This window comes from Artemia franciscana, chromosome 8 (assembly GCF_032884065.1).
Source record: "Artemia franciscana chromosome 8, ASM3288406v1, whole genome shotgun sequence".
NCBI classification, from domain to species: domain Eukaryota; kingdom Metazoa; phylum Arthropoda; class Branchiopoda; order Anostraca; family Artemiidae; genus Artemia; species Artemia franciscana.
This window is the reverse complement of record NC_088870.1, coordinates 8,549,244-8,570,116: the sequence shown is the minus strand read 5'-3', so window position 1 is coordinate 8,570,116 and position 20,873 is coordinate 8,549,244. Positions and strand designations below refer to the sequence as shown.

The 20,873-nt window shown below is 33.6% G+C and overlaps 1 long non-coding RNA gene across 1 annotated transcript; it reads right to left on the bottom strand.

Annotated features, from left to right (window-relative positions):
* Positions 1–2,435: 2,435 nt before the first annotated feature.
* Positions 2,436–20,600, bottom strand: LOC136029940 (uncharacterized). The gene is made up of 2 exons (XR_010618142.1): positions 20,461–20,600; positions 2,436–2,778 (listed from the first exon to the last, which is right to left on the bottom strand). It is a non-coding gene; the product is annotated as an uncharacterized LOC136029940 (long non-coding RNA).
* Positions 20,601–20,873: the final 273 nt, after the last annotated feature.

The window sequence follows — 20,873 nt, the reverse complement described above, 5'->3', positions numbered from 1 at the left end:
GCAATTTTCTTTTGCTGTGGGGGTCATTTATTCATTGATAGTTATTTTTGTTCTTTTCAAGTTTGAACTATTATTTAAATCTATTTATGCCTTTCTTTAGTTTAACATAGCTCTCTTTTTTCCAAACCCCTCGAACCCCTGCCCAAAGGATTTCAGGTCTAGCGCTCTGACAACTTGGCTAGGACGTCACAATTGCAATTTTCTTTTGCTGTGGGTCTCATTTATTCATTAATAGTTATTTTTGTTCTTTTCAAGTTGGAACTATCATTTAACTCTATTTTTGCTTTCTTTTCCAAACCCCTCAAACCCCTGCCCGAAGGATTTCAGGTCTAGCGCTCTGACAACTCAGCTAGGACGTCTCAATTGCAATTATCATTTGCTGTGGGCCTCATTTATTCATTGATAATTATTTTTGTTCTTTTCAAGTTTGAACTGGTATTTAACTCTATTTTTGCCTTTCTTTAATTTAACATAGCTTTTTTCTTTTCCAAACCCCTCGAACCCCTACCCAAGGGATTTCAGGTCTAGCATTCTAACAACTCGGCTAGGACGTCTCAATTACAATTATCGTTTGCTGTGGTCCTCATCTATTCATTGATAACTATTTTTCTTCTTTTCTTGTTTAAAATATTATTTAACTCTATTTTTGCAGTTCTATAGTTTAACATAGCTCTTTTCTTTTCGAAACCCCTCGAACCCCTGCCCAAAGGATTTCAGGTCTAGCACTCTAACAACTCGGCTAGGACGTCTCAATTACAATTATTGTTTGCTGTGGGCCTCATTTATTCATTGATAATTATTTTTGTTCTTTTCAAGTTTGAACTGGTATTTAACTCTATTTTTGCCTTTCTTTAATTTAACATAGCTCTTTTCTTTTCCAAACTCCTCGAACCCCTGCCCAAAGGATTTCAGGTCTAGCATTCTAACAACTCGGCTAGGACGTCTCAATTACAATTATCGTTTGCTGTAGTCCTCATTTATTCATTGATAACTATTTTTGTTCTTTTCTTGTTTGAAGTATTATTTAACTCTATTTTAGCAGTTCCATAGTTTAACATAGCTCTTTTCTTTTCCAAACCCCTCGAGCCCTAGTCCAAAGGATTTCAGGTCTAGCGCTCTGGCCACTTCGCTAGGATGTATCAATTACGATTTTCTTTAGCTCTGGATCTCATTTATACATTTATAGTGTTTTTTTTCTGATAATCATCACGTGGAAACCAAACTGGACTCCTTTCGGCTTCTAACAGGTCTTAACATCCACCATCAATATGGTTTTGATGTAAACCATTTTTTTCTTTTTTTGGGCTTGTTCACATATTTTTTCCCCCTTAACACCTTTTTTCTGTCTCCATTTCATATTTTAGATTTTAAATAGTTTGCTTAAGATGATAGATTTTAAATAGTTTGCTTAAGATGATAGTGATAATGTTTGATTGTGGTTATGACGGCTTTATGGATTTTTGTGGCAGTCTAGTGTGAAAAGACTTGATTAAATGTCAAAGGTTATGCTTACCGTAACCTTAATTAACCGCTTAGCACGTAAACAGTATAAAAGCTTTTTAAGAGCCAATTGCCAACATGAACATGAAATAACAGCTGACACCTCTGATGCAATATTATGACATAAAACCAAATGTTTTTGAGGTATTTCATTACAGTAACAATTTGCAAATGAATTTTATCATATATACATATTTTCTTAGCTTTCGAGAAAAATAAGTTTTTCTTTTGTGTCTTCTGAACAGGGTGTAATTTGCTATAGGTCAGAAGGCAATGGTCCCGCTGACACCACCGCCCCTCCTGCTGAAATTTAGTTTCTTCAAGAATCTTATCAAATCTAAGATAGGCCTGGATAATTCGAGCATCTACGGAAACAGATAAGCTTTCCTGAGCATATGTGCCTTTATTGTATTATATGGTAAATTTGCCTTTATGGTAATGTGTAGTTCATTTTTCATTTCTCACTTGGTCATTTTCGCTGGACTAGGGAAAATTGGCTCCAACTTCCACCGCACCCCAGGATTTTGACTAAATTATGCCCCTCCTTCTGAAAGATTAGTATTCAGCAGATTCCCAAAAATATAAAAATCTGATTTATGACTATAATATGCTCCAGCTCTTATGATGGTGAGATATTCAAGAGCCAGAGTATTCTTCGTTCCAGTCACATGTCTGAATTGCAGGGTGAACAGAGCTCCCTTTTATATGGAGGAACATCACGGTTTCCTAAGATGCAACAGCCAAGGGATGATAACATTTAAGGAAACCCTGCAATTCTGTCTATAACTTAAAGAACAATACAACTAAAAGTATATAAACGACATTTCTAAACAGAATTTTAAATTTACATTTACTTGTGAAAAAATCCTGTATGTTAAAAAAGAATTCTAATCAAATTTCAAATTCCCTAAAGCTTCCATATTTGTGGGACATGGTTTATCTAAACAAATGCATCTGCCAATTTTTATTGCGCATATCCATCTAGCAGTGCTACTTACATTACATAGAAAACTTTAACTTCTCACAAATCTGATTATAATTATATTTGTATGACTATATCCTGTTCCAGGAATTATAATTTTGTAGAAATAGTAAAGCAAGGGTAGTTGTCCTCCCAGTCGCATGCTTGAATGTTTGGATTATATACAAGGTTGTTTGGGCATTGCATTTTCACTGATTGGTACCCTCCAATACACAAATAGAAGCTGTGGCAGTCAAAAGGGTTGATATAAATTCCATCTCTTATGCACAACATTTTGTTAATAATTCGGTGATTATCTGAAAGAAGAAAGTCAATTAAAAGCCAATCACCAATCGGCTCTTCCTGCAAAACAAAATGATATCAATTTTTCCCAAGTGGATACAAGGATGACTTCCAGATAAGTATAAAAGAAATTATTCATGTTTGTTTTCCACAGTGTCTTTGGAATCCGAAAATAAAAAAAAACTAGTTTTTTTAACTGAAAGTAAGGAGCGACATTAAAACTTAAAACGAACAGAAATTACTCCGTATATGAAATGGGTTGTCCCCTCCGCGTCCCACGCTCTTTACGCTAAAATTTTTAATTGTTTTAAAAAGTAGAATTGTGGCAAAGAGTCAAACTTTAGCGTAAAGAGCGTGGGACGCGGAGGGGACAACCCATTTCATATACGGAGTAATTTCTGTTCGTTTTAAGTTTTAATGTCGCTCCTTACTTTCAGTTAAAAAAACTAGTTTTTTTTTATTTAATTTCTGAACGTTTTTGAATTAATGCATGTTTGATTTTGGCTCTCCGCACATAAATTATTGAAATGAAATTAGTATATTAATTTTTTTTTTGGCTAAATGGCTTTCTCTTAGTTTTGATCAGACGATTTTGAGAAATAAGGGGTGGGGAAGGAGGCCTAGCTGCCCTCCAATTTTTTGGTTACTTAAAAAGGCTACTAGAACTTTTAATATTCAACGAACGTTTTTATTAGTAAAAAATATACGTAACTTAAGAATTAACTTACGTAACAAACTTTTATATTCTTATATTTTTATTATGTGTACGAGGGGGTTTGTACCCTCGTTAATACCTCGCTCTTTACACTAAATCGTAAGTTTTGTCCCAACTCTTTAAGAATGACCCCTGAATCAAAAAGGCCGTAGAATAAATAGTTGAAATCACTAAAAATATTTTAGCATAAAGGGCGAGGTATTTATCTCCTCCTAAGTACCTCGCTCTTTATGCTAAAGTATTTTTAGAACCCCTCATATGCGTAATAATCTCTGTTCGTTTTAAATTTCAATGCTATTCCTTACTTTCATTTGAAAAAACGTTTTCATGTTTATTTTTTCATTGTTTTTTTATAGTAATGCTAGAAAATCCTGCTCCCTTTTCATTGAATTTTTCTTCCCCCATGACATATTCCTCAAAGGAAAGATCCTCCCACAAAGCCCTCTCCCATCAACCCCACCCCCCAAACCAAAAAATCCCCATGAAAACGTCTGTACACTTCCCAATAACCATTATTATATGTAAACACTGGTTGAAGTTTGTAACTTACAACCCCTCCCCCAGGGACTGTGGGGGAGTAAGTCATCCCCAAAAACATAGCTATTATGATTTTCGACTATGCTAAACACAATGGCTATCTCAAAATTTTGATCCGTTGACTTTGAGAAAAAAATGAGCGTGGGAGGGGGCCTAGATGCCCTCCAATTTTTTTGGTCACTTAAAAAGGGCACTAGAACTTTTCATTTCCGTTAGAATGAGCCCTCTTGCGACATTCTAGGACCACTTGGTCGATACGATGACCCCTAGAAAAAAAAAAAAAAAAAAAAAAAAAAAAACAAACAAATAAACACGCACCCGTGATTTGTCTTCTGGCAAAAAATGCAAAATTCCACATTTTTGTAGATAGGAGCTTGAAACCTCTACAGTAGGGTTCTCTGATACGCTAAATCTGATGGTGTCATTTTCGTTAAGATCCTACGACTTTTAGGGGGTGTTTCCACCTATTTTCCTAAATAAGGCAAATTTTCTCAGGCTCGTAACTTTTGATGGCTAAGACTAAACTTGATGAAACTTATATATTTAAAATCAGCATTAAAATCCGATTCTTTTGATGTAGCTATTGATATCAAAATTCAATTTTTTAGAGTTTTGGTTACTATTGAGCCGGATCGCTCCTTACTACAGTTCGTTACCACGAACTGTTTGACAGTTCGTTACCACGAACTGTTTGATTGTATTAAAGAGGTAGTTAATTACAGGTTTGCGTTGAAAAAGTAAAAAGCGTGTCGAACGTTCAAACGGGGATAAGTCCATTCATTAAACTGAGAAAACATATACAAAAGTCTGAATATTTCCACCATATATATAGCAATCGTCTAATGATCCGCATATAAAATATTTCTGCTGATGACGATCGCTATAAATGTGATAAAAAAAAATAAGACTTCTGCATATGTTTTCACTGTCTAATAAATGTACTTACCCCACTTTGAACTGTTTTTATTCGTCATAGAAAGGCAGTGTAGTTTGGAAGAAAAATATCTAATTTAACGTATTAAGTGGAAAAAATATTGTAAAAAGCGTGCCTTTTAAAAACTTTTGGACTATTCTACCAATAAATTTTATATTATTTATTATATCTTTTCTCTTTACTACTTTAGCGTAATTAAGTTTTAACTAGCAATCCCATTAAGGTACGAAAATACTATAGCAATAATCTCAACAAAGTAAATAAGAACTAAAAGCCACTTGCTCCAAAAGAGATACGACAAAACAGAGCTGAATAAATTGAAACATTTTTTTTGTTGCATTTTTTTACAATTTGTTTGAGCATTTTACTACCAGACTTTTCCTTCTGTTTCTCTCTCTTTTTTTAATCATAAAACTTAAATTTCAGTCAGTTTTCTCATCAAACTACAGCAGTAACATAGCAGAAAATATGAAAAATCTGAAAAATTGAAAAGTTTTTATTCAGTAGTTAATGCAGCCACATAGCGCTGCAAAACTGAAAAAGAATTATTTGCCTTGATTTATTGCTTTACTATCTATTTTGTTTTTACTTCTTATTCTTTTTCCATCTTTTACTTTAGTGCAAATCAAATATTTACATTTAGTATTTACATACTAGGGAGCAGCGTACATTAAAAAAGCATAGACAGTAATAGAGCAAAATTAAGAACTGTCTGATACAGTAAGGCTGCAACAATGCAAAAGCTATTATGTCAGGTTTTTTTTTTTCAAATTCAGAGACAGTCCTGTAAACAAAGTAAAGTTGATTGATTTGGCTCTTAAGCTATTTAAGTTTTATTTCCAAGGCAGTTTTTCCAACATAATTTAAATCCTCCTGTGTCACTCATAGAAACAGTTAACAACTTATTAGTTAGTTTTCTTTTATCTGTGCCCACAAAAGGGAAAAAGGGACCCCCAAATTTGGCCCATGAATTCCACCCCTCTCACAAAAATGGGACGCCGCTAATTGTTTCTTTTGATTTTTACACACATTACTCACAACTGGGTCTTAACGAAAGTAAAAAAAAAATACTACTTTTGTTTTTCCCTCTTCCATAAAATTCATACTCTGAAACATATTGACTTCCGAATTACCGCAACCAACTATAGTGCTGAGCAAAACGAAGAAGACATGTAAACGAAAATCCAGACAAATAGCTTTTTGTAGATCATAGAAATTCAGGATGTTTACCTCCAAAACCAAATTTCTTGGAAGTGAATCCCAAATATAAGGAACTACAAACTACTAAAGTAAAAAAAAGAAATAAAGCTAACGAAGAAAAATAAAAACTAAAAAAATAGTCCATGAAGTGTCATTCCAGTTATCCCCAAAATAAAATCCCGGGGTAACGCACAAAATACAGGCAATAACAAGGAGACAAGAAGAATAGCATGAAATAAATGGGATGGGAAAATAAGAACAATTTAAAAAAGAATAAAAGGTAAACGACGAGGATTAAAAAATGAATACCGACAAATATTTCTTAGTAACGCAAAAAAGTCATTCTACCTATGTCCATAATCAAGTTCCTGGAAAGTGCAAGGTGAGAAGCAGCAAGAGGAGTACATTGGACAGTGTTTGATGGCTAAAAAGAATGAAAAAAAAACCAAAAATAACATTGTGGCAACTTTAAATCAAAAACATAAAAAGGGATCGAAAAAGTCACTCAAGACATTTAGGAAACATAACTGATGCCTAGTCGTTAATTGGTTGACTCAACACACTTGAGCTGAAGGGAAACAGAGAGCTTTTTTATAAATAAAAATTTACGACTCCAAATCTATCGTTATTTTAGTGGCTTAAAATATCATACAAAATATTCAATCTGATTCTGAATAATATACAGTCATCACGCAAAAGAAATTCCTTTTGGTACAAAAATCTATCTTAATACTGCTATTGACAACTAATAACAGCTCACCACAGCTCCAAGCCACCTAAAGCTAACAGAGCTACGCACGCTCCTCCTTCATCCCAATATATTCAAAGCCTCCTTCTTTTCACCCTCCCAAGAAGTTCCCGTTTCCGTTCTGTCTTATTCTATCTTACCAGGATGAAGGATTTTTTTTATTTATTTAGTGTCTAAACCCGTACAGAGTATTTCAGCATCTAATCTTCAAAACACAACACATAAATTATATCACAAGTACAGCTACAAAAAATACAATCAAACAGTTCGTGGTAACTAACTGTAGTAAGGAGAATAAATAGCACTAAATAGCACTAAATTGACTAAATAGCACTTATAAATAATAGCATAATGCTAAATAGCATTTATAAATTCACTAAATAGCACTGTACTAAATAGCACACAGGGTAAAAAAAATTGCACGATATCCAGTCTCGTTGTTTGATTCAAGTATGGCATATTGAGCCAATAGTAATTTAATAACATATGAGCCAATATATGAGCCATATTGAGCCATATATGAGCCATATTGAGCCAAAAGCCAATTTAATAAACCAATAGTAATATTAGAAATATTCGAATAATAGAACTCCCAGAATGCTAAAACAAACCGGCCCTAACGAAGTAGGGCGACTTGTGTCTCCTCAAATAAGGAATACTGTGATCCAGAATACGTAACAGGAATAAAATAATGGCATTATAACACAGTTTTTAACACGGAAGCATAGGACTCTAATTCCTCTTCTTCTCTTTAGCTTAGCTTTTAGTATGATACGACTACGGTTCATATACTCACTCAAACACACTAATAAGACATTCAGGAGTACAATACTGTTGAATGTCAATTGTAAAAAAAAGTAAAGAGATCTATCGTTGGCATAATGATTGTTTTTTTTTCAAATACTTTTTTGTTATGGACCTCATGTTTTTTTTCTTTTTTTTAAGCTCTCGCATAGAATATAGAATATAGAATTGAATATAGAATAGAATATATAGAATTGCTAGAATATAGAATTGCTTGAAGCTTACATCCGCAAGCCACTAGAAAATAAAAATAAAACAAATGCCGAGGAATTGACCCTATGAAAATAGCTAAAAATGAGTTTAAATAGTATTAATAGATACTGAATTAAATTTGCATAAAAAACTTATTTAAAGTCTAGATTTATTAGTACCAAAAACTGATTTTTTGATGGTGGTAAAATTTCGAATCAAATTGATGTATTCAGTATGGCCTTGAAGTTTGATTAATCTCTTCTTTTTCTCGTAATAATGACTTGCTGCCCATCTTTTATAATTAAATTATTGGTAAATAAGACAAATGTCAAAAGAAGTTAAATTGATAATCTTCTCATCATCCAAGGTAGCGTACCAAATATCATTAAAAGCATTTTACAATGTATTATGAGGATAAGAAAGGAGGGGGGGGTCAAACTAACCCACTAGTAGAACTGAAATTGTCTTAAGTTTTTACACTGCTATATTTTCCACAAAACAACAAGAAGAAAAAACCAGAAGTATTTTGAAACCTTTCAATTAGAACCCGTTTGTTGTTATGCAGATATGACATCTATTAAAATCGACTGTTTACTATTTAGTCAAATCATAACCATTCAATCATAGTTTTTTGTTTTTTTTTTAGAGAGAGAGAGAGAGACTTTTTATTATATATATCATCAAAATACAAAAGAACCACATCAGCCACTATAAAAAGTCAAAGACTTGTTAGTAGTGGCTGATAAACATTAAATGAACAATAATACTGATAACATTAACAAAACCAAAGAATGAAGTGAAATGAGACAAAAAAGTGGGAAAAGAAAACAAAAGGAAAAGAGAGAGAGAGAGATAGAGAGAGAGAGAGAAAGAGAGAAAAGAAAAAAAATCCTACTTAAAATACAAGACAATGAGCCATCCAATTTAAATTATTTACTTAATCTCTTCCCAAAAGATGGTTCTTTAGTCTACTCTTAAACTGGCTAACATTTTCTGATAACCCTATACTCGTTGGTAAAGAATTCCATACTATTGGTCCAGCAGACCTGGGACTAAAACTAGCCCTCTGAGAGCTGCGAAACTCGTATACCAAATCATCCATATTTCTAGTCTCATAACTGTGGATTTTTGCTACGGATACTCTTATCATTGAATTTAAATTAATAATGGCCTATCACCTATAATGTTCCTGCTGTTGGGAGCGTATAGCAGGGTTGAATTTAGTGCTACTGAAACTCTTGACGATATTTTTTTCTATGCGTTTCATCGGGTTGAGTGATGCATCTTACCTTGCCTATTTCTAATAAGCCAATCTCCTAGTAATTAGTCTAAACACGGACCTTCGTAGTGATGCATAAAGTATCACAGAACGAGAAAGCATTATTTCAAAGAAATGACCCAGGACATTTTATTTTTTAATTATATTTTCTCGTTTTATCTCAACCGCAATGTATAGCCAGTGGGGTCTCTGAGCTTATTTATCGTACATAATTGTTCTTCCACTTGCAATAAGATTAAATTATTGCTTAATAGTACTGGATATGCGTATTTTTCTTGCAATGTTCTTTCTGATACTAGACTCATTAAAAATGCGACAGACGTCATTTTTGTAATTTTTCAGGAGAGCCAAAAAACAGAAAAAAATTTGTTGGCTGTAATCACTCTGAAGTATGTGGCTGATAGGGATAAAGGGAACATGTTCTAAGCCAACTTCCTATGCTGTTTTCAGTGGTATAAATTAAATTTAAGTATTCTGAGCTAATTCGAAATTATTCCATTTTATGGCGCATGCCTCCTTTTTCCTTGGCAAAAAGAGGAGACAAATACCAGGTCCCCATGTTAGGGGGACCTTTTTTTTCTTCGTAACGGTACACGATAAGAAAATTTTGGCTGCACTATTCGATCCAATTCCTCATGCCCTGTTTACTCATGACACAAACATAACTCATTTTCGACCAAAATGGCATAAGTCCCGCTTTTAACTATCACATCCGGACTTTGATAATCAAATGTTGACATACGCCATTTGTAACTTTTCAGGGGAGCCCAAAAACGGAAGAAAAGTTTGTCCATGGCGTATGTCCCTTTTTGATCTTTAAACTTTATCCATGTCCAAAATTGGCGTGTGTCTTTTTTTTTCTTTGTAACAGTACAAGGTAGGACAATTCTGACCATACCATACGATTTCTCGTGCTAAGTTTATCCATGCTACATACATAACTCATTTTCGACCAAATGACACATGTTACGTATAACTCATTTTCGACCAAAACGGCTTATGTCGCTCTTTTAATTATCAAAGCAATCAGCTGTGACGTAGATTGAAAGTGGCGCACGGGTCTTTTTTTATCTTCGTTGCGGTACGAGGTAAAACAAATCTGACTGTGTCATTCGATCGCTCGTTCTAAGTTTACCCACAATACATACATAAATCATTTTCGACCAAAATGGAATATGTGGCATAAAGCTCTCCAAATTGCTTTATCCCTAATATTGAATCGATTCAATTGTTGGGTATTACTTAAACAGAATATCGCAATAAATGATATTCTTATACAGAATATTGCGATATTCTTAAACAGAATATCGCAATACTTAAACAGAATATCGCAATAACAGAATATCGCAAGAAATTTTTGGACCGTGCTCTCTGTGATGATAAGATGGAAATTCAGATTGGTCACTCTAAAATTGTAGCTGATAGCGAAAAATATAATCGTATTACTTGCGGTAGAATGCATTCTATTTCTTCTGATTATTCTCTTCTTTACCTTCCTGGCGCAGCCTATAGCCAATTTTCTTTTTAAAGATATTACTAATATTAAATATCCCTATTTCTTTTACTTTAAGTTTGTGCTTTATCTTCCTCTTAAGTTAAAACATAGCGGAAAAGTTTCATTTGCCAAATATTTTTGAGAAGGTGAATCAACACAACAGGCTGTCAGAGAGAGCACATAGGCACTTGTTACCCTTTCTTGGTTTTATTTCTTACTGTTTAGTTTTACTTTTTTGCTGTTTTGTCTGTTCTTTTACTACCCTATTTATCTTTTTGATGTATGTAGCTATTGCTATTATTTTTATTTTGTTATTGAAATTTTTCCTGACAACTGATGACTTGTAATGAATGTTGATAGTTAGTGAATAAGATTTTGATAAACCTATGTGAAAAAATGAACAATGACATTTTTGAATTCAATGCTCAATAATGTTTTGGAAACTTTTTTTTTTTGCAAATTGTTGTATTTCAGCGTACCAGTGGAATGTGGATTAATTTCTTTGTTTCCTCACCATAAATACTGGCCGCCCTTCTCTTTCTATTAAATTACTGGTGCACAGACAAATTTTGATATCGAAAATATAAACAAATAATCGTTAACCTAAGTTAAACTAATTTTCTTGTCATTTATGAAAGAGTTCCAAATTTTATTACAAGTATTTTGTAGTTCATTGTGAAGGTCATAAGAAGGGAGGCAGGTTCAAACATTTACTAGCAGGGCTTAATTTGTCTAGCACTCAACCTACAAATTTTGAAGCTAAAGTGCCCCCCCCCCCGAAAAAATAAATATCAAATATTTCGAAAATTTTCTCTTGAAACCTGTGTATGGCTAGTATTGCCGCCAAGAAAATCCTTGGTAAAGCTAGATAGCGCTGACTTTTGCTCTCCTGCTTTTCATAGCTTGTTTCTTTTTCTTTTTATTTTAATCATTCTTAATAGAGATACGAGTGAAATATACTCGATTTATTAATTACGAAAATAAAATCCTAAAGAGATCAAATATTTTGAAACATAATATAAAAATTAAGTGTGTTAAGAATTATTTTGTTAATTTATCTACGATTAAGCACAAAAATTTTCTTGTTCTGTGTTCAGTCAACATTTTACAGTAATTGCCATTTCTTGATAAATTTTTTAATTTATTTGGAGTCTTAAGCATATTTTTATCGTTTTTTTTGTGTTCCGATTTTATTCACAGTTTTCATTTGATTGTTTTCTTTTATTGCGTTCTTTTTATTATGCTGAAGACTGAGGAATAATTACTTTCTGGGATATTTGATTTTCCAAAAATGCTTTATCACTGGCAGCTCTATCCTCTGGTTTTATTCACAGTTTTCATTTGATTGTTTTCTTTCATCTCGTTCTTTTTATTATGCTGAAGACTGAGGAATAGGAGTATTTTCTTGGATATTTGATTTTCCAAAATGCTTTATCACTGGCAGCTCTATCCTCTGATTTTATTCACAGTTTTCATTTGATTGTTTTCTTTCACCGCGTTCTTTTTATTATGCTGAAGACTGAGGAATAGGAGTATTTTCTTGGATATTTGATTTTCCCAAAATGCTCTATCACTGGCAACTCTATCATCTGATTTTATTAACAATTTTCATTTGATTGTTTTCTTTCATCGCGTTTTTTTATTATGCTGAAGACTGAGGAACAGGAGTATATTCTTGGATATTTGATTTTCCAAAATGCTTTATCACTGGCAGCTCTTTCCTCTGATTTTAATCACAGTTTTCATTTGAGTGTTTTCTTTCATATCATTCTTTTTATTATGCTGAAGACTAGGCAATAGGAGTATTTTATTGGATATTTGATTTTCCAAAATGCTTTATCACTGGCAGCTCTATCCTCTGATTTTATTCACAGTTTTCATTTGATTGTTTTCTTTCATCGCGTTCTTTTTATTATGCTGAAGACTGAGGAATAGGAGTATTTTCTTGGATATTTGATTTTCCCAAAATGCTCTATCATCTGATTTTATTAACAATTTTTATTTGATTGTTTTCTTTCATCGCGTTATTTTTATTATGCTGAAGACTGAGGAATAGGAGTATTTTCTTGGATATTTGATTTTCCAAAATGCTCTATCACTGTTAGCTTTATCCTCTGATTTTATTCACAGTTTTTCTTTGATTGTTTTCTTTTATCCCGTTCTTTTTATTATGCTGAAGATTTAGGAATAGGAGTATTTTCTTGGATATTTGATTTTCCCAAAATACTCTATCACTGGCAGCTCTATCATCTGATTTTATTAACAATTTTCATTTGATTGTTTTCTTTCATCGCGTTTTTTATTATGCTGAAGACTGAGGAATAGGAGTATTTTTTTGGATATTAGATTTTCCCAAAATGCTCTATCACTGGCAGCTCTATCATCTGATTTTATTAACAATTTTCATTTGATTGTTTTCTTTCGTCGCGTTTTTTTATTATGCTGAAGACTGAGGAACAGGAGTATATTCTTGGATATTTGATTTCCCAAAATGCTCTATCACTGGCAGCTCTATCATCTCATTTTATTAACAATTTTCATTTGATTGTTTTCTTTCATATCATTCTTTTTATTATGCTGAAGACTGAACAATAGGAGTATTTTATTGGATGTTTGATTTTCCAAAATGCTTTATCACTGGCAGCTCTATCCTCTGATTTTATTCACAGTTTTCATTTGATTGTTTTCTTTCACCGCGTTCTTTTTATTATGCTGAAGACTGAGGAATAGGAGTATTTTCTTGGATATTTGATTTTCCCAAAATGCTCTATCACTGGCAGCTCTATCATCTGATTTTATTAACAATTTTCATTTGATTGTTTTCTTTCATCGCGTTTTTTTATTATGCTGAAGAATGAGGAATAGGAGTATTTTTTTGGATATTGGATTTTCCCAAAATGCTCTATCACTGGCAGCTCTATTTATCTGATTTTGTTAACAATTTTCATTTGATTGTTTTCTTTCATCGCGTTTTTTTATTATGCTGCACACTGAGGAACAGGAGTATATTCTTGGATATTTGATTTTCCCAAAATGCTCTATCACTGGCAGCTCTATTATCTCATTTTATTAACAATTTTCATTTGATTGTTTTCTTTCATATCATTCTTTTTATTATGCTGAAGACTGAGCAATAGGAGTATTTTCTTGGATGTTTGATTTTCCAAAATGCTTTATCACTGGCAACTCTATTATCTGATTTTATTAACAATTTTCATTTGATTGTTTTCTTTCATCGCGTTTTTTTATTATGCTGCACACTGAGGAACAGGAGTATATTCTTGGATATTTGATTTTCCAAAATGCTTTATCACTGGCAGCTCTATCCTCTGATTTTATTCACAGTTTTCATTTGATTGTTTTCTTTCATCGCGTTCTTTTTATTATGCTGAAGACTGAGGAATAGGGATATTTTCTTGGATATTTGATTTTTCCAAAATGCTCTATCCTCTGATTTTATTCACAGTTTTTCTTTGATTGTTTTCTTTCATCCCGTTCTTTTTATTATGCTGAAGACTGAGGAATAGGAGTATTTTTTTTATATTTGATTTTCCAAAATGCTTTATCACTGGCAGATCTATTCTCTGATTTTATTCACAGTTTTCATTTGATTGTTTTCTTTCATTGCGTTCTTTTTATTATGCTGAAGACTGAGGAATCGGAGTTTTTTCTTGGATATTTGAATTTTCAAAATGCTTTATCACTGGCAGCTCTATCATCTGATTTTATTCTATCAGATTTTGCTGATCTTGTTGTTGGGTTTTGGACCACTGCTATATTAATATATATGTTCTCTTACGGGGTGTTATTGTTATTACTATTATTACAAAATTCAAAGATGTCTTTTGGCAGTAATATAAGCGACTCACAAAACTGAGCTAGAGGTCTAGCCTCCAGGACCCATTGCTTCCATTCCCACAAAACAGAAAAATTTGAGGCTTGTTGCTTCCCTGTTGGGTGCGGTATTATGCAATAAGATTAGCATATCTCATGTTTCCCTCTAAACTGAAAAATCTAAACAATTATGCGTTACTTTACGTTAAAATAATTTACTTGCCATTTATGGTAGAGTTCAAAATTGCATTAAAGATATTTTACAATTCTTTATGAAGGTAAAAAGAAGGAGGGGCTCATTCAAATTGACTAGTAGGGCTCAACTTGTATAGGGCTGTGGCTGAAATTTTTACGCCACAGTTTTTCCCTATTGGTACCCCCTCGGGTGTGGCATTTCAAGATAGGGTTGGCGTATCTCATTTTCCTTCTTTTTATTAGAGCCGGCAAGATAGGTTCAAGTTGTCCACCAATGTTTCTCTCCAAACTGAAAATACTGCGCAAAACTAGATTAGGGGGGCAACACTTGTCCCTCAAAAGAGATGGCTGAATCAATGACCACTTACCACCCATCAGTGAAGTGGTATTTAACCCTTAAATCCAGGACTAGAAAGAGGAATTTTTTTTTATCCACCGATAATGGTCCTCAAGATTCTTTTTTTCTGGCATGGTCAGCGCTAAATGTGTCTAGGTGGATTGGCCCCTAGGCATGAGTTTGGCAGCCATCCAATGTTTTATAGTCTATCCAATCTGGGTTGTTTGTTTGACAAAATATCCTCCCTCCTGTTAAAACACTAGAAGGACAGTGAACAAACTAACCAGTGGACGGCCTGTGGCTGGACGTTGGCTAAATTAGAGGACTTAATAAAGTAGATTTTTCCATCTACGTCTCCGAGGGGAAACAAAATTACCGCCATTACTACTGTCAAAGAAGTAGAAGTAATCTTGGAATACTTGAATTTTTTCAGGGTTAGTTGACTGGGAATTCTGTCAGCTGATTTTCTACCGTCAAAAAAGCTCAGTAGCAGACTTTTCATTTTTTTTTTACTGCTGCTGCTACTATTACTACTACTGCTACTAAAAGTCACTTCAGAGCCATGTTGCTTGAGGCCAACACAGCTGTGTAAGCTCCTCCTCCATCTTACCCACCTATGAAGCTCCGATTTTCCCTACATCCTTTCTTATTATTTTTCTCACCCCATCTGTGGGCAACTTCCTTTTCAGTTGGCCTCATATGAATGTTAAAAAGTAAAATCTTTGGCAAAGCACTAACCTTCAACCTCAACCTTTCTTCAACCGTCCATTCCATCTTAACCTTCCTTTTATTATACCTTCATGAAGTTGGATCGAATCGCATTTTTTGTACAGCTTGTCTCAATTATTAATCTGAGAGGAAAAACTTGGTCAAAGCATCCTCTCCTTTTCTTGAGAAAACGTCGTTCTTCCGAAGATCACCGAAATGATCGGAAACCGAATGATCTACACTGTTTCCAATAAGAACTAAGAAATTAGCACCTGTATTATCATGCTAAGTATTTTGCTTCCACAGAAACCAAGTTAATACCTCTGTAATTACCACACTTACTTTTAATACCTTTCTAATAAAGGGTATAATCTAATATTTCTTAAAATTGCTAGGCACTTCCCTTTTCCAAAAGCCACATTCAGAATCTTCAATAATGCATATCTAAATTTGTAACCACCACTGTTCAAATGCTTGTTTACCTTACTATCAGAGCCTGGGGCCTTGCTATATCTTAATCCTTTTAGCGCTGTCTCTAAACTCTGTTCACAAAATAAATGTTACTCTAAATGTTCTCTAAATGTGTAGCCACCACTGTTCAAATGCTTGTTTACCTTACTATCAGAGCCTGGGGCCTTGCTATATCTTAATCCTTTTAGCGCTGTCTCTAAACTCTGTTCACAAAATAAATGTTACTCTAAATGTTCTCTAAATGTGTAGCCACCACTGTTCAAATGCTTGTTTACCTTACTATCAGAGCCTGGGGCCTTGCTATATCTTAATCCTTTTAGCGCTGTCTCTAAACTCTGTTCACAAAATAAATGTTACTCTAAATGTTCTCTAAATGTGTAGCCACCACTGTTCAAATGCTTGTTTACCTTACTATCAGAGCCTGGGGCCTTGCTATATCTTAATCCTTTTAGCGCTGTCTCTAAACTCTGTTCACAAAATAAATGTTACTCTAAATGTTCTCCAAATGTGTAGCCACCACTGTTCAAATGCTTGTTTACCTTACTATCAGAGCCTGGGGCCTTGCTATATCTTAATCCTTTTAGCGCTGTCTCTAAACTCTGTTCACAAAATAAATGTTACTCTAAATGTTCTCTAAATGTGTAGCCACCACTGTTCAAATGCTTGTTTACCTTACTATCAGAGCCTGGGGCCTTGCTATATCTTAATCCTTTTAGCGCTGTCTCTAAACTCTGTTCACAAAATAAATGTTACTCTAAATGTTCTCCAAATGTGTAGCCACCACTGTTCAAATGCTTGTTTACCTTACTATCAGAGCCTGGGGCCTTGCTATATCTTAATCCTTTTAGCGCTGTCTCTAAACTCTGTTCACAAAATAAATGTTACTCTAAATGTTCTCTAAATGTGTAGCCACCACTGTTCAAATGCTTGTTTACCTTACTATCAGAGCCTGGGGCCTTGCTATATCTTAATCCTTTTAGCGCTGTCTCTAAACTCTGTTCACAAAATAAATGTTACTCTAAATGTTCTCCAAATGTGTAGCCACCACTGTTCAAATGCTTGTTTACCTTACTATCAGAGCCTGGGGCCTTGCTATATCTTAATCCTTTTAGCGCTGTCTCTAAACTCTCTTCACAAAATAAATGTTACTTCACTTTTAAATTTTGAAAAATTTCATTCTTTTTTGTATCATTTCTTACAAATGTATAATGGCTTTGCGTATTCTCATAATTTTTTGCCTATCTATGTTTAACATTTTTTGTATCCCTAACTGAGGCCTCATTCCTATCTCTAGCTAAGAGAAGTGTAGACGATTTACTTCCTTTAAATTTCTTAATAGCCTAATACAACTTGTCACTATTATTCCATCTCGCTTCAGCTTTAAGATCTCTCACCTTTCTCTCTTCTTGTCAGCTATTTGTCTTTTTTTCACAAAGTTTAAAAAGTTTGCACTCATTTTCCTACCTTCATTTCAATTTTTTTTCTCTAACACATTTTCTGATAGTTTGCAAGTTATATTTCTAAAACTATTTCATCCATCTTGTCAAATTTTAGACTTTCCAATTACATATTCAAGCGTCCTTAGAAAGCTCCTTTCAAATTCTTATACTGGAGTCTATCAACTTCATAACTTCCCGGATGGTAGTTATACCTCCTAACTCCCTGCTTTAGATTAACTCTAGACACTACTAGATGATGATCTCTACTTTCAGTGATCTTTAGTTATCTTTGCACGTTGTTGCATTAATTTCGTCACTTGAAGAGAATAGTTCATATTTGCCGACACTTATAAACATCCAGGCATAGATATCTAGTTAAGTGCACATAAGAACAGGGCTTAAGGGAAAACATCTTCAGAAAGTTTTGAAGCAAAGAAAAGCTTAATATTTCCGGATTTCGCTCCGCCCTTAGTGGAGGGGAGGGTACTTTAAACTAATAATACAAGATCAGGAATATCAGTGATTTCATCTGATTACGGATAATATAACGTTATTTTTTTTCCATTATTGAGCACAGCTGAGCACTACTTAGGATTGAATTCAAATTGCTATTATAATTATATCAATAATGTATAATTATATCAGAACATATTTGTAAGTCACGTTTGCGACTAATAATTTCTTTTTTCTAAGCATTTCTTATTTGTGTTGAAATTCAAGAGCTTTTTCAAATCTTTTAGTTTTATATTTTAAAGAAACTTTTTCACAAATCCCTTTTGCGCAGATTTTTGGCAGTGCAGAAACTACTCCAGAATCCCCCGCGCCTATATTTGGGTTCAATCGAAGTTTGCCGTAATAAATTAGGCTCTTTAATACATCCTCGAAAATTAACTTCAAGAATAACTTATAATTTTTATTTCATACTACCACTCATATATTTAAGACCATTTTTTGGTAGATTGCAGTGTAACCCATTTCCATTCAGGGAAATTCAGGAAAACCAAAATTTGAAAACTCTGAAACCACTAATTACTGGTGCAAATATATTTTCCAGATGAAACAAACCACTTAACTGAAGTTGATACAATCCCAGATTAAAAATTTAACACTAATTTTTTCTATATATATGGAGAAAGAGGTTCACGTGGAATTTATTTGAAAGGGCGATCAATTCACGTATTCAATACCTAGTCGGTGAAGTATTTCTTTATTAGGCAAAAGGAATAGCAGCAAATATTATTCGGGCTTAGTTGACTACAAAAGGGACAGTTGGACAACCTACTATAGTAGACAGCCTGAAGTAAGCATTGAAAAAATTGCCTCTTAAAACACCCTTTTATCTAGGTAGATTATCCCTGGAAGTCAGTTTATCAATACCCTTAGAAGGAATTTCAGCAAACGCATTTCTAGGACAAAAGAACATAGGTAAAATGCTGATTTTTCTTATATCAGGCTGTGATTTTGTTTTTAGCTCGGGAAAACGAAAGATCTAACAAAATTTTTCGTTTCAAAAAGATTCCTTTTTGACTATTAAGGGCAGCTAAAGCAAAGAGCATTGGAAAATTGTCTGAAATAATGAAAATACAAAATGAAGAAGAAAGAAAAATGGGGTTAGAAGACAAGCAAAAGCGAGAATCGAAACGGGCCAAAATTGAAAATGATATTTGTGATGATTGGGTTTGGAATTTTGACATGGATAAGGTCATCAATGCTTACCATGCCTTTTTTAGGAAAACAAAGGTTTGGCGTCATGTTTCTCATAATGACAAAAGACAAGCCAAGGCAAAAGTTAAATGTCCGATAACAATAAAACACAATTTTAAAAAGGCACTAATTCTAATTTAAGGTAATTTAAAATGTTTAAGGGGTTGACTGATGAAAATGAAGCACCGATAAATGTGACTAGAAAACTAGTGAAAGTGAGAATTGCAACAGTTAAAGGAAAATGCATGGAACAAACGACAGCGAGAATCCCATTGAATTGTAACCGAAATTTTGAACAGTTATTTGTGGTTGGAAACTGTAAAAGACGTATTTGTTATCTATAGTGTCTTAATAATTAAGTGAGACTATGTATGAATATAAACTGCTAAAGCAAAGAAAAAACTTTCTGAGTTGAAGACAAACAAAAATGGACAATGAAATCTACGGTTGGAAAACAAGGAACATAAAAAACTAGCCACAACAGCGGTCTAATTAGGTTAGGACTTAAAGAAGGATTCGTATTTTTCACAGAGGGGCTGTATCGAAGCTTTGGTGACGTCATGAAATCAAACAGTTCGTGGTAACCAACTGTAGTAAGGAGCGACCCGGCTCAATAGTAACCGAAGCTCTAAAATACGGAATTTTGATACTAATAGTTACATCAAAAGTATCGCATTTTAATGCTGATTTTAAATATATAAGTTTCATCAAGTTTAGTCTTATCTATCAAAAGTTTCGAGATTTTTACTGTTTTAAAAAGTAGAGTTGTGAGAAAGAGTCAGACTTTAGCGTAAAGAGCGAGGTGTTGTGGAGGGAACAACCTCATTCATATAAGGAATAATTTCTGCGCGTTTTAAGTTTTAATGTCGCTCCTTACTTGCATTTAAAAAAATATGTTTTTTTTATTTAATCTAGAAAAGGCTCAAATTGTCTGCGGTTAGAAGACAAGGGACAATAAGAATCCGTATAAAGAAGCGTGTCAAGTGCTGTGGCCGGTGGCAAAGCATGTTGCGCACCGAGTGCCGTGGTACTATTTATAAAAATATTTAAATAGTACCTCCTAGCACTACTTACATAATTAAGTGTGAACAAAAGTGTCCCTACCGTCCTGTCGTGAAGATGCTGGTGTCGCAAGACACAACATTAGAAGCAAAGCCATAGGATAGAACTGACATGGTTTCATCGTAATAAAGCTGGTGGAAAACTGATTAATCGCAAAAAATCCTTTCTAAATCTACTAAAGCTTATCTCTCTCTAGGCTGAAGGATTACATGATGTCGTCAGTACTTTAATACATTAATGGCTTGGTAAAAGTCATATACATTGTAAACAAAAAAATCAGATACAAACAGGCCTCTAGCGCTGCTTAGTTTTGATACGGTTTTCTAAAAAATATGGCAGTATTAAAATTCTCAATTATTTATTGTTTAGTTAATATATTTTTCCATTATATCTATGATTTGTTTGAAACCAAATAATTGACCAATTTAATATCTTTTAAATTAATTAATAAAATT